A 19,303-nucleotide genomic window follows, 5' to 3' on the forward strand; every position below is an offset into this window, starting at 1 on the left:
AAGGTGACTGGAGGCCCTCTGGTACCTCATCCAAGTGACCATTCTTCATGTGAGACTAGCTATTCAATGAAAAAGAAAGCATTTGCAGTTTCACTAGAAATACCGATAATGAGAAGTAAATTGCTCCACAGTGACCACAGCAACTCTTCCCCCACAATGTTCCAACACAACCCAAACTAGGAAACGTGCTTTGAGAGACAATGACCTCACCCTCATACACTACCACTCTCTAGAATAAGTTTCCTTGGTGATCCATAAGCCCAGCCATTCACTGCAGCTCACTTCTTACAACAATGTACCATCTTTCAACATTTACCACGTATATTACATTATGTAATATTATGTTGCCTTCACAGTACAGGGTAAGAAAAAAAGAATGATCTTGCATTTATAAAGCGCCTTTCATGTCCTCAGGACGTCCTAAAGCATTTCACAGCTAATGAAGTACTTTTGAAGTATAGTTACTGTTGTAGTGCAGAAAATGCGGCAGCCAATTTGCGTCCAACAAGGTCTCACAAACAGCGATGTGATAACGACCAGATAATCTGTTTTAATGATGTTGGTTGAGGGAGAAATATTGGCCAGGACACCAGGGAGTATTCCCCTACTCTTCTTTGAATAGTGCAATGGAATGTTTAACGTCCAGCTGAGAGGGAAGATGGGGCCACGGTCTAATGTTTCATCCAAAAGACAGCACTTCCTCAGTACTGCACTGCAGTGTCAGCCTACATTAAGTGCTCAAGTCACTGAAGTGGGGCTTAAACCCATAACCTTCTGACTCAGAGGTGAGAGTGCTACCACCGAGCCAAGACTGACAACATTGCCACCTAGGCAGTAACCTGGCAGAACAGATTGCCCAACTGTTGTAGATCTGTTCTGCCACGTTACTGCCCAGACGACAAAGTTGAAAATGATCCCACTGGGCCCAATTTCCTTCAGAAGCATCACTTTGAGGAAGGCACACCTCTTGTTTGCATAAAATTGCAATTTTCTTGCTGCTACTGTCCATACACAGAACTAAAGAATGGTATTTAAATTAAAGCTGGCTACCCACTGCTATCCTTATTGACCAACCTTTTCACTTGTGACGAAGGTGACTGAATGCAGGAAGCAGCCAAATATTGGTTCTTTGAATGTTGTTTATATATATATATATATATATATATAATTAAAAAAATCAATTGGGCTCCACAAATACAAAAACATTTTTTTTTCCTTTGACCTTATCTGTGACTCATCTTTGTGCTCCAAAGTTCAGAGTTGGAGAACACTTACAGTACAGGTACCAGTTTGAGAACAGTAACCGCTTAAAACTATGATTAGCCAGCAGATTCCAGTTATATCGCCAGCACAAAAAAAAGAGCTCTACATGAGTGCATGACGCATTTGCTTGGGGCTGGACGAGTGGGCGGGGAAATTGAAATCAGCTGAACACTAATATTAGGAGGCAGATATTTTAAATTGAATTCTCATCAGGTGCAAATAACCTTCTAAAATAGGTGTAAGAGTGCCCCATGCATTAAGATGTCTGGCACCTGGTGCTATTTATTTCATTTTTTCCCCTGCAGTTGCCTTTAGTGCCATAAACCAGGGACTGGAGACAACGGAGATGCTACTAAAACTTCATAGACAAGCCATCAGAGAGTTCAGCCAAGCATTGTAAAGAGAATGAAACTGAGCATAACATCACTGCAATAATAAAAAAGATTTTTTTTTAAAAAAGGAAAGCAAATGAAAAAGGATTGAAAGATTGAATATGTGGTGTGTGATATAAATCATAATCAAAGATTAAATGTAGAAATTTGATATTAAACATAACATGTAACAATTTGAGGAGAAATCATAAATTGACACCAATTAAACAGACCTGCAGATTAGAACTGTTTCCTTAATTAGTTTGAACAGGGAAGGCACAAATGAGACTAATCCCCAACAGCCTTGGCTAGGAAACCATTTGGTTTGGCTCAGGTTTCACCTCAGAGCTAAGCCCGGCTCCTCACCCAGATTGGGCTCAAGTTGACCTTGAAAATGACTGACTCACCCACCTCTAGAATTAAACCCAACCCATTACTGCTGTTTTTGAAACCAAATACTTTCACTTGCACTGCACAAATGTCATGTTTCATAAAGAAGCTGGATTGCAACATTTAAATTGATGTTTTAAACATATCCTTTAAGAAAGTAACATTACACCAAGAAGCATATCAGACTTAATGTGTAATCATTTACAGCTGAAATGGAACAACTAAAGGACAATCCTATTTTTTAATTTCAAAGTACGTGTTTGAATTTGCTTCCAGCACGGACATATAAATATATAGTAAAAAAAAAATCAAAATACTTACTGATTTAACACATTCGCTCTTTAGATCATTCATGCAAATGAAATATCGTGCTTCAGCAATCTCTCGTATCATTTTCTCATGTGGTGGTAACAATGTTCACTGAACCATAGTGGAAAACATTTGCATATGTTCAAATGTCCCAGCAACAGACACTATTCCAATCTAATGAACCTTTCTGCATTTCACATTTTTGTTTCACATATTCAAAGGCAGCAAAGAATATTGAAGAACTTCACATAGGTAACAGTCAACCTCGCAAACGAAATGCCTGATGTCCTAGGGTTGCCAACGGAATGTCTGAGGTTCCAGGTGAAGCAAAACAAACCATTAATAAATAGTGATTCAACGTAAACTGAAGAGGCGGTGGAAGGGTGAAAGGTTTCTGGCACAATTTATGTGCCTTATAAGTTCATTAAAGCCTAACATAAATTGCATTGTCGTTCCACTGTTGCTATGTTGTGTAAACACAACATACTGCTACGCGCATGATGTCTGAACTGAATGGCAAATTTATGTGCATTCGACTTTTCTTCATGGCTTATTTTACAGACAAGAATTGGAACCTTTTAACCTCTGGGATCTGGGTTTGAATACAATTTACCCCCATCTGTCGTAGTATTGAAATTAATCTTATAAGAGCATAAAAAAGTCAAGCTCATCAAAACTTGCCCTCTAGTACTTTAACTCACCCAGCCAAGAATACAATGCATTTCAAAGTTCGGACATCTTTGACAAACTTTTGCAAATCAACTGTAAGTAGTCAACTGCAGAGAGAGTGTAGCTTTTGTAGGAATGTATATTTATGTGGATACAATTTTGTGCTGTGATACTTATTTGCTTCACTCATCTCATTAGAACACAGGGCATCTGGACTACATTTCAATAGCCTAAGGTCTCTGAAAAGATCAAGTAAATATTCCAACAGGAATCCTCTAGAGGGATAATAAAATGTTACGCCTTCCATGTTTGGTCTCTTAACTATCACCAATTTGGTAAATTCCTTTCAAAGTAATAACACATTAGAATGAGTCTGTCTTTACAGCTCCCATTTACTCTCAAGTCTCCGTCAGACTGTCAAAACACCACAGCCTGTCTTTTCTTGTTACAGATGATGGCTGACCTGCTGTGAATTTCTAGCACGTTCTTTTTTTTAATTTCAGGTTTCCAGCAGTTGTTGATTTTCATTTTGATTTGCTCTCAGACTCCTTCATTTCCGACGTTGCTTTCTCCTTTTAACTCTACAGGACCAAAGCCGTTAACTTGTCCTGTTAAGTGCCATACCCAACCATCAAATCAGACACACAATCATTACCCACAGATGCCTGAGATGAGTGGCTTGAAGAGATGCCATTTCACTTGCTTTTGTGTTGTTTTATACAGATTTAGAAACATATTTCTATTTCAATGTGTTAGAAATGATTGAGAACTTCCAAGTTAAAAGACAGACTTTTATTTTGCAATACTGCATCCCAGCAGAAGCACAGCTCCTGTGATGCTATCACGGATTAGCTTTAATGTAGCCTTAAAGGAGGATCATTCCCCCCCCCCTCCCCGACCAGCTAAGGAAGCTGCTTAGGGTCACCAGCTGCAGTGAGGAGATAAAGTATAAATAGTTATTGCTTTGCTTTTTTTCTAAGTCTAAACATTTGTTTTGAATCATAGATAATGAGAAAGAAAGAAAATGTCATTATGTGTGGAAAAAATGTTCCCAGCATTTACCAAACTGAACTGTAGGGATCACCACATAATGCACAACCCAGTGGGATTCAAGGAAACATTCAGGACCTCAATTTAAGCCTTCAGTTTGGAGTGAAAATAAAATCAACAACACAACTAAATGACACGAATGAAAGAAAAAAAAATGGAACTGCTCAAAGTGCAGGTCTGTCAACATCTGAAACGGAATGACAGACTAATGTGACCCTGAGCTCGCAACAGTCACAACTCAAACCTTAACTTGTCTTGTCCCTCTTGGATGCCGATTGACCTGGTGCGTATTTCCAGCATTTCCTGTTTATATCTGACCCAGCATTCGTGACTTTTCTCTCTAAATTACTAGCTCAATTGCTAAATTTAAATCCGAGATAGATAGCTTTTTGACAACCAAAGATATTAAGGGATATGGGCCAAAGGCAGGTATATGGAGTTCGATCACAGATCATCCATGATCTTATCAAATGGCAGAGCAGGCACAAGGGGCTGAATGGCCTACTCCTGTTCCTAAACGACATTGAAGTAAATACAAAACAGACCTTCCAAATATGAAACTAACGAACTCATGATATTTACATTTTTCTTTCAAATTTCCCCACTAACAGGATGAAAGTAGGGCGCGCTCTACAAAAAGCGGGGGGGTCTGCTCCGCCAGATTAATGCCCAGGTGAGGGGGAAAATTTACCCCCATCTGTCGTAGAGAAAGTTTTCACAGCTTTCCTCTCCCCTCAAGAGATAGACCCTGCAATCATAAAGAAAGACTTGCATTTATATAGCACTTTTCACAACCTCTGGTCATCCCAGAGTGCTTTATAGCCAAAGAAGTACTTTTGAAGTTTAGTCACTGTTGTAATATAAGAAATGCAGCTGTCAATTTGCACACAGCAAGGTCCCACAAACAGCAACGAGATAATGACCAGACAATCTCTTTTAGTGATGTTGACTGAGGGATAAATATTGGCTAGGGAGCCCTCTCTTGCTCCTCTTCAAAATGGTGTTGTGTGATCTTTTATGTCCACCTGAGAGCGCAGACAGGGCCTCAGTTTAACGTCTCATCCATCAGTGCAGCATTCCCTCAGGTTCACTCAGTTAAGAAGGTTCACTCGGTTAATCCCAGGGATGAGGGGGCGGACATATGAGGAGAGGTTGAGTAGATTGGGACTCTACTCATTGGAGTTCAGAAGAATGAGAGGCGATCTTATTGAAACATAAGATTGTGAAGGGGCTTGATCGGGTGGATGCGGTAAGGATGTTCCCAAGGATGGGTGAAACTAGAACTAGGGGGCATAACCTTAGAATAAGGGGCTGCTCTTTCAAAACTGAGATGAGAAACTTCTTCACTCAGAGGGTAGTAGGTCTGTGGAATTTGCTGCCCCAGGAAGCTGTGGAAGCTACATCATTAAATAAATTTAAAACAGAAATAGACAGTTTCCTAGAAGTAAAGGGAATTAGGGGTTACGGGGAGCGGGCAGGAAATTGGACATGAATTTAGATTTGAGGTTAGGATCAGATCAGCCATGATCTTATTGAATGGCGGAGCAGGCTCGAGGGGCTGATTGGCCTAATCCTGCTCCTATTTCTTATGTTCTTATGTTCTCAGTACTGCATTGAAGTGTCAGCCTAGATTATGTGCTCAAGTCTCTAGAGTTGGACTTGAATCCACAAGCTTGTGACTCAGAGGCGAGAGTGCTACCACTGAGCCATGGCTTGTTTATTTCACATTACAGCTCATTAGAGGAGTGACCAAACTAATTACACCCGTGAAGGGTGGAAGGGGAAATGTCGATAAAGGAGGCACCACTTATTTGTGAAGGGAGTTTTCTAAATTTCTCACAATAATTAAGTATCAGGATTGTAGTCAGCTTGTTGAGTAATGCAAACAAATCAAATGTTTTCATTTAGCCAGTAAAATGATTAAACTGTACGTGTAAATGTCATTCTCTGACATGTTTTACACTTTACAATCTACATTTATAGTGGAATTGTTATTTTGACATTAACCCTAATTTTGGTGTAATTTGCTCAAATGCAGTTAATTAGTAAATGACCAAAACATTATTTAAACAATTATTATGGGAGAATGTGACTAAGATAAGCCAACTAGCAATTTTGCACACAAACACCATTTGTCATTTGGTAAAGGGAAACAATTAAGGAATGTTAATTAAGATAAAAAGTCACAAATCTTGGAAAAGTGAAATAAAAATGAAAATGCGGGGTCAATCACTTATTATCTTATAGATCTTGATCTACCTTTTCCTCTTCAGGCGCTAATCCATCTGGTGTGTAATTCCATTATTCTCTTATTTTTATTTTAATGATTTACTTTGCACAAGACAAGTCACTGTGCACAGGTTTACAGTAAGGAAACGAGGATCAGTGAATAAAAGTGGGACATCTTTGACAAATCTCTCCAGACAGTGAAAGGACAAGATACACGGCCACTTTACAGCAATGCTCTAGAGGTTTCATTTTGAAGTATTAAATTCGTTTTCCAGCATTGAGGAAAGGAAGTCTTAGTGCCGGAAGTGACCAGAAATTTCTCTTTTTAAATTTAACAAGACTTCATGACAGATAATCGTGTAGAAAAACTATTAAATGCTACTTGCAGTAGAACTTCAGGTCGAGCTGTCATTATAAGCATCCTGCGTACACCGGTGTCTAAGAGAAGCCACTCAACACTGCTGCGTTGGCCCACAAGACTTCATGAAGATGTCTGATTGCTGATATCCCCTAGCTGTGCATGAGAGTGGCAGGTGATACACTAAGGTAGTAAACCTGATTGTCAAGAGATCAAGCAGCTCAGCTAATTGTATACTGTAATTTAAGCCAGTCAAGCCAATCTTTTCTTTCTTGGTCAAAGTTTTAAGGAGGGTCTTAAAGGAGGACAGGGAGGTCGAGAAACGGAGAGGCTTAAGGAGGGAATTCCAGAGCTAAGGACATGGACAGCTAAAGGCATGGCTGACAATGGTGGGGCGAAGGAAGTGGGGGAATCACAAGAGGCCAGAGTTGTAGGAACACAGAGATCTTGGAGGGTTGTAGGGCTGGAGAAGGTTAAAGAGATAGAGAGAGGTGAGGCCATGGAGGGATTTGAACACAAGGATGAAGGCGCTATATAAATGCAAGTTGTTGTTGTGATGGGTGAACGGGACTTGGTGCAGATTAGGATATCGGCAGCAGAGTTTTGGATCAGCTCAAGTTTATGGAGGGTGGCAGATTGGAGGATGGCCAGGAGAGCATTGGAAGAGTCAAGTCTGGAGGTAACAAACATATGGATGAGGGTTTTGACAACAGATGGGCTGAGGCAGTGGCAGAGACGGGTGATGTTATGGAGGTGGAAGTAGGCACAATTTGTGATGGAGAGGATAAGGGGTCAGAAGCTCAACTCAGGGTGAAATAGGAGGCCAAGATTACGTACAGTCTGGTTCAGCCTCAGACAGTGGCCAATGAAGGAGATGGAATCGGTGATGAGGGAACGAAGCTTGTGACAGGTGACGAAAACAATGGCTGCGGTCTTCCCAATGCTTAATTGAAGGTAACGGTGGCTCATCCAGGACTGGAGGCTGGACAAGCAGTCTGACAACATAGAGGCAGTGAAGGAGTTGAGGGAGGTGGTGATAAGACACAGCCAGGTTGTCAACGTTCATGTCAAATCTGACGTCATGTCTTCAGATGATGTCGCTGAGGAGCACCAAGTAGATGAGAAATAGGAAGGGGCTAAGGATAGATCCTTGCAGGACCCCAGAGGTATTCATTTATTATTCTCTTTGCTACATTACTTTCTCACTGATACTACTTGCTTTCTGCTTCCCTGGAGACGGTGGATTGGTTTGAGTTGCCAATGCCATTTTGAAATCAGGTGCCTACATAAGAAATGTTAAGGACAAGAAAAAGCCATTCAGCCCAGTGAAGTTCATCCCGCTACTGGAGAGAAATATACCCGCACAGCCAAGACTGGTTCTGCTATCTTTTTCTCTTCTCTCCCCACCCTGAGATGGAGGACTCCACTACCACAAAGTCCTCCACAGTCAGACAAAAGCAAGTGAAATTTAATACTGAGATCCAAATGGAATTTGAATCAATACAATATCAGCTGAGATCAGACAGGAATCAGACCCCCAAAGAGCAACTTATGCTCTGCTGCTGGAGCTGATATTCATGAATATGTTCTAAAAGTATTGATTTGCAATAGTATCTTGAACACATCCAATGTGCAGAATGCCCACTTAGTATCAGTGTACAGTATGAAATTACTGGATATCACGACCTTTTCTCACATGTAACTGTTTCCAGATGCTGAGTGCTGTATTACAAACGCATTTACTGTTAAATATTGCTGAATGCTACAAGCAGGTCCTAAGGCTATAACTTCAATGAATAACACCCGAAGCACTCTAGTGTTTACAGTTTATATTATAATGTATTTATCTAAGGCTCCAATTAGGCTGTGGATAACTGCACGCTGACAACTCAAATCACTAAGCTTTCGCTGCTTTACTAAAACAATCTTCAGGAATTAGTTCAATTTCTGTGCAAAGACTCATACAGAAAGCTGAGGAAAATGGAGGTGGATATGTAATTTTGTAATTTTCTCTTTTTCCCCCAAAGTACCCATTCCCTGACCAAAAGGCATGCAGATCACTCATTTAAAGCCTCTGCCATTTTGTGATCAGCCATTAGCAGGTGATGGGGTGATTAAGGTGACTACCTTTGCCAGTTCCAAACTGGTTATGGGGCAGGATGGGGACAGGGCAGAGGTAGGACCAGGCTGAACTGATAAGGGGGCAGCTAACATTCTTTGGGACACACGCTGGCACATTACTCTCTTGTTTTGTGTGTTCCCCCCCCCCCTATTTCTCACTGTCTGGGTCTGCTGGTGTACGGAACACCGGCTCCTTCATGTTCAGGTGTGTTTTAATAAGGCACAAATTGGAGAAATATATCATCCGACATAATTCCTGAAACTTGTCTTTGTAACGCTGAGCACAACGAAAGCCCGTTAGTCCCTGGTGTCCAATGTTCCTATGGTGGCCATAGGAGGGGGTCCTTTCCATTCATCGTGGTGGCAAAGGCAGTGCAATTGCTCACAGAGCAATGGAATGCACAGGCCCGAGGAGGAAGGACAAACTTGGCTGTTTTGTCGGAGGCTTCTATCACCTCGATGCTGAGGCAGGCCTCGAGTTCCTGCTGCAGCAAAACTCCACCCCCAATCTGGCAGGACTGACTGGCTGTGTCTGGGGAGCAGTCTACAATATGGAAATCATCCCAGGGCTGGATGATTGTCAGTCTTTGTGGCAGGCAGAAGTCCTGCCCCGTTGGGAGATGCGCCCCAAATCCACAAAAGCAGAATAACTGGACCCTTCTGCTTTCTTTGTTGACGATGAAAATTCATTGAGAATCTTAGGAAGTAATGCCTCTGCATTTGTTCTTGCGATGCAGACAACACTGGCTAGGCTGCATTTATTCTCCCTATTTACCGAGATGCTGGTGGTGTTTGGAGGGGGAGGGGGTCTTCTTCTTGAGTTGCTGCAGTCCTTGATTTGATGGTATACTCACAATAGAGTTATGTGAGGAATTCTAGGATAATGACCCAGCAACAATGAAGGAACAGTGATACATATCCAGGAAGTGGCTTTACATTTTCAAAGTAACACACTCAAAAACTATACTGGCTGAACACTGAACAGGTGTTCGCCCTTGGAGTGATGCACTCTCCAGGCCTCCCTCAGTCTGTGCAAAGAGAGCCAGCAGCACCTCCCCCAGTGAGAGTAGGAATCCGCCGTGTGAGTAAATCAATGATTCAGAACTGTGTCCAACCACTTCATGGTGAAGCCACACTGAAGGATCAATATCAAATCCAGACAATTGCGTTTTAAACACCTGCAAAAGGCTTCAGAATAGCACTGACAATCAGCATAAAGTTATCTTTAAATACCATTCAAATTGTAAATAACTCAGAGCTGAAGAGAGTCATTTGGGGGTGAAATTTGTCAGGTGATAGCGAACCGGCGGCCCCTTTTACACACTGCCCAATGTGAACCGGCGGCCCCTTTTACACACTGCCCAATGTGAACCGGCGGCCCCTTTTACACACTGCCCAATGTGAACCGGCGGCCCCTTTTACACACTGCCGATAGCGAACCGGCGGCCCCTTTTACACACTGCCCAATGTGAACCGGCGGCCCCTTTTACACACTGCCCAATGTGAACCGGCGGCCCCTTTTACACACTGCCCAATGTGAACCGGCGGCCCCTTTTACACACTGCCCAATGTGAACCGGCGGCCCCTTTTACACACTGCCCAATGTGAACCGGCGGCCCCTTTTACACACTGCCCAATGTGAACCGGCGGCCCCTTTTACACACTGCCCAATGTGAACCGGCGGCCCCTTTTACACACTGCCCAATGTGAACCGGCGGCCCCTTTTACACACTGCCCAATGTGAACCGGCGGCCCCTTTTACACACTGCCCAATGTGAACCGGCGGCCCCTTTTACACACTGCCCAATGTGAACCGGCGGCCCCTTTTACACACTGCCCAATGTGAACCGGCGGCCCCTTTTACACACTGCCCAATGTGAACCGGCGGCCCCTTTTACACACTGCCGATAGCGAACCGGCGGCCCCTTTTACACACTGCCGATAGTGAACCGGCGGCCCCTTTTACACACTGCCGATAGCGAACAGGCGGCCCCTTTTACACACTGCCGATAGTGAACAGGCGGCCCCTTTTACACACTGCCGAACGTGAACCGGCGGCCCCTTTTACACACTGCCGATAGCGAACAGGCGGCCCCTTTTACACACTGCCGATAGCGAACAGGCGGCCCCTTTTACACACTGCCGATAGCGAACAGGCGGCCCCTTTTACACACTGCCGATAGTGAACCGGCGGCCCCTTTTACACACTGCCGATAGTGAACCGGCGGCCCCTTTTACACACTGCCGATAGTGAACCGGCGGCCCCTCTTACACACTGCCTGATTTTCTTCTCCATTGAAGTCAATCGAAAAGAAAATCGGCCGGAATGTAAAACGGGCTTTTGATTCACTATTGCCAAAGACAAATTTTGCCTCCCTACATCCCTTTAAGTGTGGGATTTAAATTCAAAATGAGATTTCATTTTGCCCAGGGCCTCAAATAGTCGGCGTAGAAACCTGAACTTTGTTCTGATAAGGTCTGTAATACTCAGTGTTCTATTCTGTGGTTGGTCATTTTAGAAAATAATTGAAAAAATTATCTGGTCTACTTTTGCAGAGGCCTTCAGTCTTTCAAAGGATTAACATGACTGTCAGTAAAATTCTGTCACAGTTCTGGATTATAGTTACACAGAGTTCTGTGTGTGCTAGTTAAAATGTAAGCTCATTAAATAGTAACAAAGAAAAAAGGAATTCAATTTCTTGAGTTTATAGGTCAGCTGAGAGTGACTAGGTGTTAAAACAATAGTAATTTCATTAACAGCATGTATTTAGATTCAGTTTAGTTAGTATAAGCTTACATAAGAGCTCTCTTTTAGCATAAGAGTACAATCATTATCAAAAAGTTATTAATTGACTGTTTATCATATTACCTTCCTTGAGCCCTAAGGGAGTTATCTGGTCTCAGAAAGAAGCTGCTGCTGTATCCGTACAGTACATCTGTTTATCGGTGATACTTAATAACTATTATTCACTGGCATTAAAATATATACCAGACAAGTAATCCAATCCTCCCAATCTATCTGGGAGGATCCCAGATCACTTCTCATGGTCCTGACCTTTAAAATTGCAGGCAAATCCCGTAACTGCACTGGACCATTGTCTGTCTGGAAATTTGCCTGTAAGATCATGAGTTGGATTGACACAGATAAACCGAGGGATCATCCCAGGAGATTTGTACGCTGGAAAGATTTTTTTTTATTGCTGAGGGTGGCATAGTGGCTGAAACAATTGGGCTAGTGAGGCTTTTCAATCTGAAACAGTCAAAATTATCCTTATTTTAAGAGTTAATAGTCTTGCTCTCTCTACTCATTTGCCCATTAAATTAAAATGATTGGATTATCGGATGGACTGCTTAACACGTTCGCTATCCCACCTCACCTAACATTCCAGACATGCACTCCCAACAATGCACTGCACCAGGAGCACGAAAATGGAAAATTTATTCTTTAAGTTGTCATTTAGTAAGACTGTTACATAAATTTTAAATTTGGTACAGTACATTTCCTTTCTACCCTTGAGGTATCCCTATGGCCACACACTTTTTTTTTTATTCGTTCACGGGATGTGGGCGTCGCTGGCAAGGCCGGCATTTATTGCCCATCCCTAAGAGGGCAATTAAGAATCAACCACATTACTGTGGGTCTGGAGTCACATATAGGCCAGACCGGGTAAGGATGGCAGGTTTCCTTCCCTAAAGGACATTAGTGAACCAGATGGGTTTTTTACGACAATCCGGTAGTTTCATGGCCATCATTACTGATACTAGTATTTTAATTCCAGATTTTTTTTATTTAATTAATTGAATTCAAATTCGCCAGCCGCCGTGGCGGGATTTGAACTCGTGACTCTGGATTTCAGTCCAGGCCTCTGGATTACTAGCCCAGTAACATAACCACTACGCTACCGTACCCAAATAGAGAAGATAATCAGGGAGACTGTTGCCGCTCTGTAACCGGCATCTCGGATGTACAAAAGCTCAGCCTGGAATAACATGGGGAAAAGCCTGGTCTCCCATAGGCACCTCACCTGGCCAGAATCAGGGGCCTTAACCAGTTTCCTTCGCACAGTGGCATTGGATGTTGGAGCACCAATGCCACTGTATCACCTTAAATCACATTTTTTCTCCAGGAACAGAAGGTTAACACAATTCACTTATCATCCAACAGCACAGATGAGCCATTCCAAACTAAGTCTGGAAAAGATAGGTACAATTTTAACTCTGCCCACCCTGGTAAAATTGCTTGCCAACAGTCACTTTCAAGGTTCATAGAGGAATAATGGCCACTTATGTGAGGTACCAGAAAGCAACCTAAGCTGATCTATTCACAAGGGCGGAAGGAGATAATGCCTCCAGGACAGGATGATTAGGGGCAAAAATGGGTAGATGAGATTGATCTATCAAAAAATGATAAGCAATTGGCTCTAATGGCCTTTTTATTTTCCTTATGGTTCTTTATGTTCTTCAGAGTCTTGCTAGTAGGACAGATCCTGATATACTAAAGGTATTGTATATCATATTACAGTATAAAGATAAGAGCTAGTCCCGAGGGAAAAGCTTACCCTTTATCGTATATAAAGAAAGAACTTGCATTTATTTGAATTGTGCCATTGTATCTTTTATGCCCACCTCAACGGACAGGTGGGACCTCAGTTTAATGGAATGGAGGTACAGATCAGCCATCATCTAATTGAATGGTGGAACAGGCGCAAGGGGCTGAATGGCCTACTCCTGTACCTATGTTCTCATATTCCCTCAGCTCTACACTGAAATGTCAGCCTAGATTATGGGGTTGAATTTCCACAGGGGTTCTCCCAATTATCTGCTGTAACTTTAGCAGAAGAACTGTGAAATGGCATAAACAATGTTTATGCCATTTCTCCAGAGTTTCCACAGACCTTCCACCGAAATCCTGGGGAAATTCAACCCCTATGTGCTTATGTCTCTGGAATGGGGATTAAACCCATAACCTTTTGACCCAGAAGCAAGAGTTATACCATTGAGCCAAGGCTGGCAATTGTATATTATCTGAGAAATAACCTTCAATAATATCTTGAAGTTTCATTATAACATGAGTGCTATTACAAGCTGTCATTATTATATCTGTCAAGCAGTCTCACAAAGTTAGTGTGAATATATAGATTTATGCTAATTTATGCACACTTGCTACAAATTACTTGAGTTCTATCTCCGAACACATTAAGCCATTGGATAGTGCCACAAATTTCTGGATAGCGCTTAGCAAAGTATTTAGCAAGTACACATGAGAAAAACCATTAACTAAACAGTCTTTAATTAAACACTTTAAATTAGTCTTAAAAAAAATTGTAAGCATTACAACTTGGCTCTGCTTGCCAATATAAATTAGCTCTTGGGCTGTCAAGTTCTCATGACTTACACTACACCTGATATTTTGTAGGAAGTGGTAGCCTATACAAATTATACTTGACACCTACAAATGAAATGATGTCTGCTGTTTGCAATCCCAAGCGTAGTGCCACTAAATCCATTTGGTCAAGTAACAAAAAAGATCATGTGCAGCACTACAGAAAGGTAAGTACTTTTATTGAAACTGAATCAAATCCCTGTTACTGCCTGATGATTATCAGAAGAGGAAAAGAAAGTACTTTTTGTTATATTTCAGTATCTGCCCAGAGCATCGCTGACTATCTGTATAACAAGGGCCGTTGTGCATTATCACACCACAACCTCTCTACAGCCCTTGATATAGCTGATCACACCATCTTCAAATGCATTTCCTTTGTTTTCCAGTGCGATAGCCTTGCTTGGTTCCCTAGCAATAGCTTCTCCCACCCCTACACTGTCACCTCTTGAGTCTCAAGGATTCATCATTGGCCATCTCCTCTCCCTCATCTACATCTGCTCCTTGGCGACATCATACATTGACACATGTATGCTGATGACACCCAGCTCTACCTCTTCATCATCTTTCTCGATCCTTCCACTTCCTCTGTTTTGTCACACTGATTGTTTGAAATCCAGTCTTGGATGAACTCCAATTTCCTCCAGCTAAACACTGGAAAAACGAAAATCATCATATCTTTGGCCCTCATCACAACTCCTATTGACTTCATCCCCCTTCCCAGCCACTGTCCCCCATTGCTCGCAACCTCAGCATCCTATTAAATCCTAAGCTGAGCTTCCAATACCACATCCTCTCAATCACAAAGACCGTCTACTTCTACCTCCATAATATTGCCCATCTGTGCTCCTGCGTCAACCCATCTGCTGTTGAAACCCTCATTCATGTCTTTGTCATCTCCAGACTCAATTACTCCAATGCTGTCTTGGCCAGCCTCCATACTCTATCCTCCAACAACACTAACTCATCCAAAATGCTGCCTGTGTCATGTCCCACATCAAGTCCTGCTCACCCAGCTCCCGTGTCCTCATGGAACTACAATGGCTCCTGTCCCCAACACCTCAAATTAAAGTCTCATTCTCATGTTTAAATCCCTCCATGGCATCTCCCCTTCCCCATTTCTGTAACCTCCTCAATCCCCCCTTCACCTTTCCATTCCTCTGACTTCTTGTGCATATCCCCTTTGTCCCACAATCGCCAACTGTGCTTTCAGAAATCTAGGCCCCAAGCTCTGGAATCCCCTCCCTAAAGCACTCCCCCCTCCTTAAAACTCACCTTTGACCAAACTTTTGGTGAACCCTCTTAATATCTTTGTCTCAGCACCCATTTTTCCTTGTACCTCAGTGAAGCACCTTGGGACATTTTTCCACGTTAAAAAGGTACTATATAAGCACAAGCTGTTGTTGGCTCTTCTTCAGTTTGTTCTTCCTGGCTGTTTTAGCACTTATGTAGAAAATAGAAACATAGAAAATAGGAGCAAGTGTAGGCCATTTGGCCCTGCTCCGCCATTCAAAATGATCATGGCTGATCGTCTAACTCAGTACCTTGTTCCTGCTTTTTCCCCATATCCCTTGATCCCTTTAGCATGAAGAAACATATCTATCTCCTTCTTGAATACATTTAATGACTTGGCCTCCACTGCCTTCTGTGGTAGAGAATTCCATAGGTTCACCACCCTGAGTGATGAAATTTCTCCTCATCTCAGTTCTAAATGGCATACCCCGTATCCTGAGACTGTGACCCCTGGTTCTGAACTCCCCATCCATCGGGAACATCCTCCCTGCATCTAGTCGGTCTAGTCCTGTTAGAATTTTATATGTTTCGATGAGACTGAGCCCAGTATCAAGTTTCTGCTGAGTGGATCCCCAAACAATGATGTTGCCTATGTTTATATTAATGTCACTTATGTTTAAATCACAAGTGAATGATGTGGTGATACATTTCAGGGGCTATGCAGACTCCAAGTACAACTTGGAAGGACAATACCTTCGAACAGCTGGATTGAAGATACATAATATAATCCTAGAACTCCCTCCCTAATAGCATTGTGGGAGCACCTTCACTGCATGGACTGCAGCAGTTCAAGGCGGGAGCTCACCACCACCTTCTCAAGGGTAACAAGGGATGGGCAATAAATGCCAGCGTTGCAAAAAACACAGGAGCAAACGTATTAAACTGTAGTTGCCAAAAACCACTAGATATGGATAATACTTAGCTCCCGCAAACTGACACAATTTGTGCGGGTAATTTTTTTTTTTATTCGTTCATGGGCTGTGGGCGTCGCTGCCGAGGCCGGCATTTATTGCCCATCCCTAATTGCTCGAGAAGGTGGTGGTGAGCCGCCTTCTTGAACCGCTGCAGTCCGTGTGGTGAAGGTTCTCCCACACTGCTGTTAGGTAGGGAGTTCCAGGATTTTGACCCAGCGACGATGACGGAACGGCAATATATTTCCAAGTCGGGATGTTGTGTGACTTGGAGGGGAACGTGCAAGTGGTGGTGTTCCCATGTACCTGCTGCTCTTGTCCTTCTAGGTGGTAGAGGTCACTGGTTTGGGAGGTGCTGTCGAAGAAGCCTTGGTGAGTTGCTGCAGTGCATCCTGTGGATGGTACACACTGCAGCCACTGTGCGCCAGTGGTGAAGGGAGTGACAGTTTAGGGTGGTGGATGGGGTGCCAATCAAGTGGGCTGCTTTGTCCTGGATGGTGTCGAGCTTCTTGAGTGTTGTTGGAGTTGCACTCATCCAGGCAAGTGGAGAGTATTCCATCACACTCCTGACTTGTGCCTTGTAGATGGTGGAAAGGCTTTGGGGAGTCAGGAGGTGAGTCACTCGCCACAGAATACCCAGCCTCTGACCTGTACAGTGTGGTAGTATATAGATTGTTCTAATTACGAGGATTAAATGCACACATATCTGTCCATTTGGTCTGTACAATCACTAGGGAGATGACCCATTTAGTGGGCTCATCAAGTTTTGTAATCATGCCAAGTGCTTGCATGCAATTCAGTTCTGTATTAAGTTTATCTTTCAGGGCAAATGGTACCTCTTTATAAAGTTCAACTACTGCCTGTCCATTGTATAACAAATTGATGCTGTGCTCTCCTGGTAAACAACCAAGCGCTCGAAGCAAACCATTGAACATCGACACAAAGGTTTCTCTCTTCCCTCCGGTACAGTATTGGCTTTTTCACAGCATCTACAGCCAATACTTGCTTCACCTACCACATTATTTCACATTCCTTGAATCCTAGGCAACAATAAACAGTGTATTATGCTTTGCATTTCACTGGTGTTATAATCTGGCTCATCACCAGTATGTCACTACAGGAATAGGCTTTCAGTTTAAATGACTTAGGTCTCAGCCTACAGAAGAAGCCAAGACTGTCATGATTCTCATATCCTACAATGGATCCTGTATCAACCTTCAGGGGTAAACAAAAAGCAAAAAACTGCAAAATGCTGGAAATCTGAAACAAATACAGAAAGTGGTGGAAACACTCAGCAGGTTACTCAGTATCTGTGGAGAGAACAGGCAAGTAAATGTGTCCTGAGTGGACCCTTCATCAATATACCTGAAGGGTTGCAGGAAAGATGCTGACTAGTTTGTGTTTAAGCTGCAGGGGTCTGAGACTTCCATTAAGAGTCATGAGTACTACTTACTAACAACATCCACCGCATTCACGAAACATTGCTCTTCATAATTTACCCTGGTTGAGTCAGCACCCATAGAATATACTTCTGATGCTTATGACATTTGGGTGATTTACAGACACATTGGTAAAATGATGTCTAACTTTTTTTTTTACACAATTGTTTCCTTGTGCTGGCTAGGGTCCTGAAGGAATGCTTACATATATTTGGCCACACTTTTCCAGCTTGCTGGCTTGGTATTTTTTGCACAAATATTTTTGCAGGTCTATTTTTCAACCATTTGCTAACTGTAACAAAAAGTAAATGACAGTATAAAATGGCATTCCCCATTTAATAATCATATCGACTTCCTTACCAAAGTTCACAAATGTAAGAAGACGACTTCTTAATCTTAATACTTGGGACAGTCCTCATTGATTGCAATCATTTCTTTTGTAAAGCTCAGCCCTTCATTTACATCTAGAAATTTTTGTAATATTAAATCACCGTCCCTGAGAAGTCTGATCTTATGCTGCTCACTATCTTGTCTCTAATTAAGGTATTGTAAATCATGCAAGTTTGGAAAATTGCACATCAACATTGCTATTGTAATCCAGAGATTCTTTTCCACAAAATGAGCCCTTGTTGCTGAGTATCTAGACAAAATCTCATTTGGAGATGAAGAATCTAAAATTTGTCAGGTTGCATAGTAGGAAGCAGCCTCCACCAGATCTGCAGGATGCACAAATACTATAGTGCTAGCGATCTAGTGAATGTACTTGAATGCACACTGCTCACTAGTCTCCAGGGAAGAGAACATAGTACAAAGTACAATTGTAAACAATTTTACAACACCAAGTTATAGTCCAACGATTTTTATTTGAAATCTACAAGCTTTCGGAGGTTTCCTCCTTCCACCTACAATCCGTTCCCTTTAAAGCTCAATCCTCTCAGCGCAGGGGTGGAGAGTTGGCAATCCTATTTTCTACTCACTACAACTTTTTTCACTAAAAGTTATCAACAGGAGAATTGTGACCTCATGGTTATTTCTTTGGCCCCTGCCACCGATTCCATCCCTGTCTCCTGCCACTGCCTCAGGCTGAATCAGACTGTTTGGAACCTCTGTGTCCTATTCGATTCCAAGATGAGCTTCCGACCCCATACACTCTCTTTCATAAAGACTGCCTGCCTCCACCTCAGTAACATCACCTGCCTCTGCCCCTACCTCAGCCCATCTGCTGCTGAAACCTTCACATATGTTTTTGTCACTCGACTAGTCCAATAATCCTATTACTATGTTCTCTCCTGCCCGGCCTCCCATCTTCCACCTTTCTTAAACTTATCCTATCCTGCGCCAAGTCCCACTCACCCATCACCCTTGTACTCAATGACCTATACGTGCCCCCAATCCCCTAATGCCTCTAACTTAAAATTCCCACCCTCGTGTTTCTCCCTTCATGGCCTTGTCCTGCTCTATCTCTGTAACCTCCTCCAGCCCTACAAACCCCCCACCCAAACTCTCTCTTCCTCTGAACA

At 42.6% G+C, this 19,303-nt stretch overlaps 1 protein-coding gene across 6 annotated transcripts in view; it reads right to left on the minus strand.

Moving 5' to 3' along the window:
* Window positions 1–19,303, minus strand: part of LOC137322778 (CRACD-like protein) — a 152,286-nt gene that overhangs the window by 59,078 nt on the left and 73,905 nt on the right. The window lies entirely within an intron of this gene.

The sequence above is a fragment of the Heptranchias perlo genome, chromosome 6, assembly GCF_035084215.1.
Source record: "Heptranchias perlo isolate sHepPer1 chromosome 6, sHepPer1.hap1, whole genome shotgun sequence".
NCBI lineage: Eukaryota > Metazoa > Chordata > Chondrichthyes > Hexanchiformes > Hexanchidae > Heptranchias > Heptranchias perlo.